Source organism: Gavialis gangeticus, unplaced genomic scaffold (assembly GCF_001723915.1).
Source record: "Gavialis gangeticus isolate Ggan-Ray unplaced genomic scaffold, GavGan_comp1, whole genome shotgun sequence".
Taxonomy (NCBI): domain Eukaryota; kingdom Metazoa; phylum Chordata; order Crocodylia; family Gavialidae; genus Gavialis; species Gavialis gangeticus.
Window position 1 is genome coordinate 32,420,425 of NW_017729008.1, and position 5,537 is coordinate 32,425,961.

The 5,537-nt window shown below is 39.9% G+C and overlaps 1 protein-coding gene across 1 annotated transcript in view; it reads left to right on the forward strand.

The window, feature by feature from the left end:
• Window positions 1-3,263: 3,263 nt before the first annotated feature.
• UPF2 (UPF2 regulator of nonsense transcripts homolog (yeast)) overlaps window positions 3,264-5,537 on the forward strand; it is a 127,582-nt gene continuing 125,308 nt past the window's right edge. Inside the window, exon 1 of the mRNA XM_019509566.1 lies at window positions 3,264-3,425. The gene's annotated coding sequence lies outside the window, so the exon portion shown is untranslated. The remainder of the gene's footprint in view (window positions 3,426-5,537) is intronic.

Consider the following 5,537-nt stretch of genomic DNA (forward strand, 5'->3'; position numbering starts at 1 on the left):
CAGTCCAGGGGCAGGCAAAATATGGCCCACGGGCCAGATCTGGGAGCACAGAGTCTGCCCTGCCCAATGGCACATGGACTGGGAGTTTATCTTGAGCTATTACACAATCACCTCAGTACACATGATGCAAACATGTGCAAGTCAGGACAAAAATATTTTTCAAAATAAAATTAAAATGTGTTATGGTAGATTTTGATTTTTAGTATATATGGTGTTTTTTTCCCCCAGTTCCAAGATACCAAACCCCCCGTCCAAAAGGAGTATTTCCAGGGCAAGGGGAGGGGCTTCTGGTGGGAAATATCAGGGGTTAGGGGTGAGACCTCCAGTCCCAAGATAGCGATCAGCAGGCAGGGCAGCCCTCAATATTTCACCAAAAGTCATTAAGCGGCCCCTCAGCTGAAATAACTGTCCACCCTGCTCAAATAATTCCTGACATATTCTACCCAGTTTCCTTTCACCACTTTCATGGGGATACTAAAAACTCAAATCCACATGCAACAAGCTAAGATTATTGCATCAAGGATGCCCGTGTCATATCATATTATGAAAGGGCCATTCATAAATGGATGGAGCTGCATCTTGAAGCAATTCAGGTTCTTTGCCTTGACTATTTTTTTGGAAGGTCATTCCAAAACTTCAGTCCTCTTTTGGTTATAAGCCTTCACCAAATTCCCGGTCTAAATTTATCTGTGATCACTTTTTATATTGTATGCCAATATTGCTCTTCAACTTAAATAGAATTCTGCCTCCCTAATATTCAGCCCATTCATGTTTTTGTAAAGAGGAATCATACCCTCTTTCAGGCTTCGTTCTTTAAGCCAGTGATTCTCAACCTTTTTTGTAGCAGGACTCATTTATAAACATTGATGGCCAGCCCTGACCCAGCGTCCCTCGTTCCTGACCTGCTGCCCCCTGCCCACAGACTCCCTGGTGTGTGGGGCATAGGGGGCCCCAAACAGCCCCCTGCAGGCTGGACCTCTGCCAGCCTGCAAGGGAAAAGCCAAGGTCTTTGTCCTTTAAAGGAGAATCCATGTTTTAAAATTTGCTTGCGACCCTTTCATATATTCTTGCAACCCACTTTTGGGTCATGACCCACAGGCTGAGAAATGCTGCTTTAAGCTAACCAAGCAAGCTCTTTTAATCACTTCTGAAAAGCTATGTTCTCCATTCTTCTTCCCATCCCAGTAATCCTTCTCTGTACCTGTTCCAATTCAAGCTTTTGACCAGCACTGCACACAGTATTCTAAATAGGGATTAACTAATGCCTAGAGCAGTAGTGCTTAGGTTTTCCTGTCTCCTAAAAACAAGTGTGCCTGATCCACCATGGATTTTTTCATGGCTGCATCACACTAGTGGCTCATGATCATTCAATACGTGCAAGATGTATACTGCCTTCAGTTTATGAATCTCCATTTTACAGAAGATGCACTCAGTATTCATCTCTAAGTGCATGGATTGACTTTATACAATTAAATTTCACATTAAATTTCACACCTTTTTTAATGCTTGACTCCAGAACATTATCCAGTTCTTCCTGTATAATAATCCAATCCTTCTCCATATTGGCAATATGTCCCAACTGTGTCATCCACAATTACAGAAAGACAATTCTAGTCTCATACCAAGGTCACAAATAAAAGTGTTAAACAGCATGGTTACGAACATGGATCCCTGAAGAATATGGGGAACAGAAATTTGATAAGAAATGTCTCTTCAACCAAACTGGCAAAGTAAAACAAGACTGAATAGCAAGAAATTGAAATTATTCAAGGTATAAATATTTGATGATAAAGGCAATTAACCATGAGTACAGCTTATCAAGGGTTATGGTGGATTCCCTACCACTGAAATTCTTAAATGAAGATTGTATGTTTTTCTAAAATATATGTTCCAGTTAAGGCTACCTTATCAAAACATTACCTTCTGGCCTAAAAAGCCTATGAATTTCTGAATAAATCACCTAAAAGACCGGTGGAAAGATTTCTGTTAGTTCCAGGCTTAAAATATTTGATTAATTCTGCCATGATCTCCTGAAATCCTCCAGGTTACTCATTGTTTTTTTGTTGATTTTTTTTTTTTTTTTGTTTTTTTTTTTTTTTTTCTTTTTTTTTTTTTTTATTTTTTTTTTTTTTTTGTTTTTTTTTTTTTTTTTCTTTTTTTTTTTTTTTATTTTTTTTTTTTTTTTGTTTTTTTTTTTTTTTTTCTTTTTTTTTTTTTTTATTTTTTTTTTTTTTTTGGTTCGAGGATCTACATGAGAACTCTCTGGGTATCTATATATGTGTTTGCAGGGTGGGGACAGGACAGACTTTAATTACAGTGACTCTTATAGCTGATCTAATTAAAGCACCCACAGCCTCATGTTTATTTAGCATCCTGAGCTTCAACATGGCAGCAGGGGCACTTTAACTAAAGCTTGTTCAAGGAGCTTTAATTAAAGCACCCCTGCTGCCATTCTGAAACGGGGACGCTGAATAGGTGTGATGCAGAGGCTGCTGGAGTGTGCTAATTAGTAAGCTCCAGGAGACTTGCTTAATTGAGTCTGCTCTGACACATGCTAATCAGCAGACCTCTGTCAGGTGTATAGGTGCCCTCTGTGGTCTGGGGAGGCCAATTTGCCTCTTGGTACTTTAGGTCCTATGTTTGCGCCAGGCCTTGCTGATGTTATAGTATTAGCGACTAAGCTCTGCCAAGCCTCAGGATTGGTCTCTCTTTTGTATGGTTTTGTTTGAATATGCTCTATGAAACAGAGAAACAGAAAAGGGGATTTTTGGCTGAAATTTCTACTTTGCAGCTAAAAATAGAAGCTGGGTTTTTCTGGGGGGCTGATTGTCCCAGGCTTTGGCTCTATCAAAAAAAACTTGTTGAGGGGGGCAGTTATTTACACTTACATCCTGAATGACAACTAACTTAAATTAGCTGGGACTGGGGGGGTGTAATTTGGACACCTCACAAGTACTTAAGGTGGGACAATGAGTTTGTAGGTCTATAGGATCCTAGCATAAAATGCTGGGAGGAGGAGGAACCAGAACACAAACCTGAAATCTATTTTTAGTCAGTAAGACCAGCTCTCCACCCAGCATGCTTTTCCCTTTATAAAAGAGATTCTCACCAATTAAGAAGGAAGGGGTTGTTATTTTCAGCCAGGAATACTAATGACAAAATATCTTCAGCCAAATCCAATCATTTGTGAAGATAACAGGCCAAATTCTTTGCTGGTGAAATTTAATTTGTCAGGGAAGTTACACCAGTGATAAGTTGGCCCTACTTGCTCCAAATGAGCTGGGCAGAACTGGATCCTTTAAAAACAACTTCTTGTAGGTTGCACAACTGGTAGTACCAGTGAAGGAAGATCAAGCAGGAAAAGTGTAGACTTCTCTACTGGGAATATGCTTCCTTAAATTTGTATCTGGATCATCTACTTTTTGGTAAATATAGCTGACTTGGGCAGGTAATTCCTCGTATTTTAGAAATCAAGCAAGGGGTCCATCTGTGGCTAACAGGGAAACTGGTGTAAAATTCATAAATAATACTCAACGCTTGTGCCATGTTTTACGTTGTCTTTTTAACCCTGCTGCCAAGTTTATCTTGGGAGTTTCTGCAACTGAGTTGAACACTGAGAGGTAGAGATTGTTTCTGAAAAACTTGTCTGGTCCTGCATCATTAAACAGCATGCACAGTCCTTTCGGTTTGTGCTGACTCTTGCTGTTGGACTAAGAGTTTTAACAGCTGAACAGCTTTGCTACATCTGTCAAAGTCATTTTGTAGCCAGGGAATGATCTTATGATCAAATATTTTTTTTCATGCTTATTATCATAAACCTAGTACTATATGAAATTTTGTTTTAATTAAAAAATAAGGCAGGCCTCAGACCAGCTAAAACCAAAGAATTGGTTGGAACAAGAATCAATGCACCATTAGTCCTTATTCATATAGTTAATTGACCCAAATTCTTGCATCCCAACACTTGCAAGCTTTGGGCTGTTCAAACAACAAGTTTGAATTTTGCAGTTTGGGCCAGTTTCAACTAAAAACTTGGAGAAACATGGCCACTACTATAGTTAATAGTCGGTAGTGTGGCTCAGGCTCATGAATGTTTTTAGCAAACAAGTTATTGTGTAGTTAAATCAATATTTGTGAGATCCTTTGAGAGGCTCAGACTGAAACAGCAACAGGAGTGCGAAGTACTACTGTAACTGGGCAACCGGATAGGAGAATAGGGCACTTTGCAACTTAATTTTTATGACTCCTTGTCAGTTGCTAGAACTCTGCACAGAGACAGAATGATCTTTTTCTGGCTCGCTCACGTCATGTCAAGTTGGTCATGTACATACAAAAGACTGGATGTATATCTCTTAGTACCCGTTCATCCTGCCCCTTTGCCTCGGGGAGTCCTCCATGGAAAAACCCAACTGAGGAGAAAATTTAAAATGAGACTTTGTTCTGATATTCCAGAATAGGAATAAAACCAAATTCCAGAATTTGGAGTGTGCCGAGTGGACATAATCTAGGAACATAAACATAGCCTACAAACTTCAAATACAATGAATGACTAAGACTAATGGTACTAAGTTAATTGCATAAAGAAAAGTTCATACTAAAGTATAACATCAGAAGAGAAAATATGTTAAATAATTATCAGGTAATATGGCATGAGGTAATAGCTTGTTCTTGTGTTGTTGTTATTACTGTTCTTAATCAGCCAGGATCCTGGTTTTCTCTGACTTAAAAAAATCCCCAATTTTCAGTTAAAAAAGGCAACCCCAAATCCACATTTTTCCATGATTTTAAAATGAAACATCACTGTATCTATCTAAATTTATATTAGCAGTGCGTTTTTTTTATTTATTTTTTTTAATTATGGGAAAATGTGGATTTGGGGTTATTTTTCTCTAACTGAAAATTGGTGATGTTTTAAAAAAGTAATCCCAAATCCACATTTTCCCATGATTTAAATGAATCCTCACTATATCTATCAATAGATCTATCTATCTATCAACACATAGAGAGAGAGAGATCTATATCAGTAGTGTTTCATTTAAATCATGGAAAAATGTGGATTTGGGGTTACTGTAACCAAAAATTAGGGATTAAAAAAAAGTAATCCCATATCTTTCCATTATTAAAATGAAACCGTGTGTGTCATGTTTAATTTTAATCATGGAAAAATGTGGATTTGGGGTTACTTTTCTTTAACCGAAAATTAGGGTGGTTTGTTTTCTTTTAAATCGGAGACGACCAGGACGGACCCCTGCGAATCGCTGGTGATCTCCCCACGGTCCCAGTGCGGCGCTCCCAGGCAGGGCTCAAATCCAGCTCCGCTCTATAGAACGTCCCCTGTAGCGACATGACGTCATCCTCCTCCCGCTGACGCGCCGTGGCCCCGCGTAGTGACGTTGCCGCGCGGCGGTTGGGCGCTCCCCGCCCGTAGGACCCCGTTGGGGCTGCCCCGGGCGCTGCCTGGCGCTACCCGCGCTGCGACCGCAGCGGCAGAGCCTGTCCCGCTGCTCCGTCCCCGCTTGCTGGCGGCGGCGGCGGGC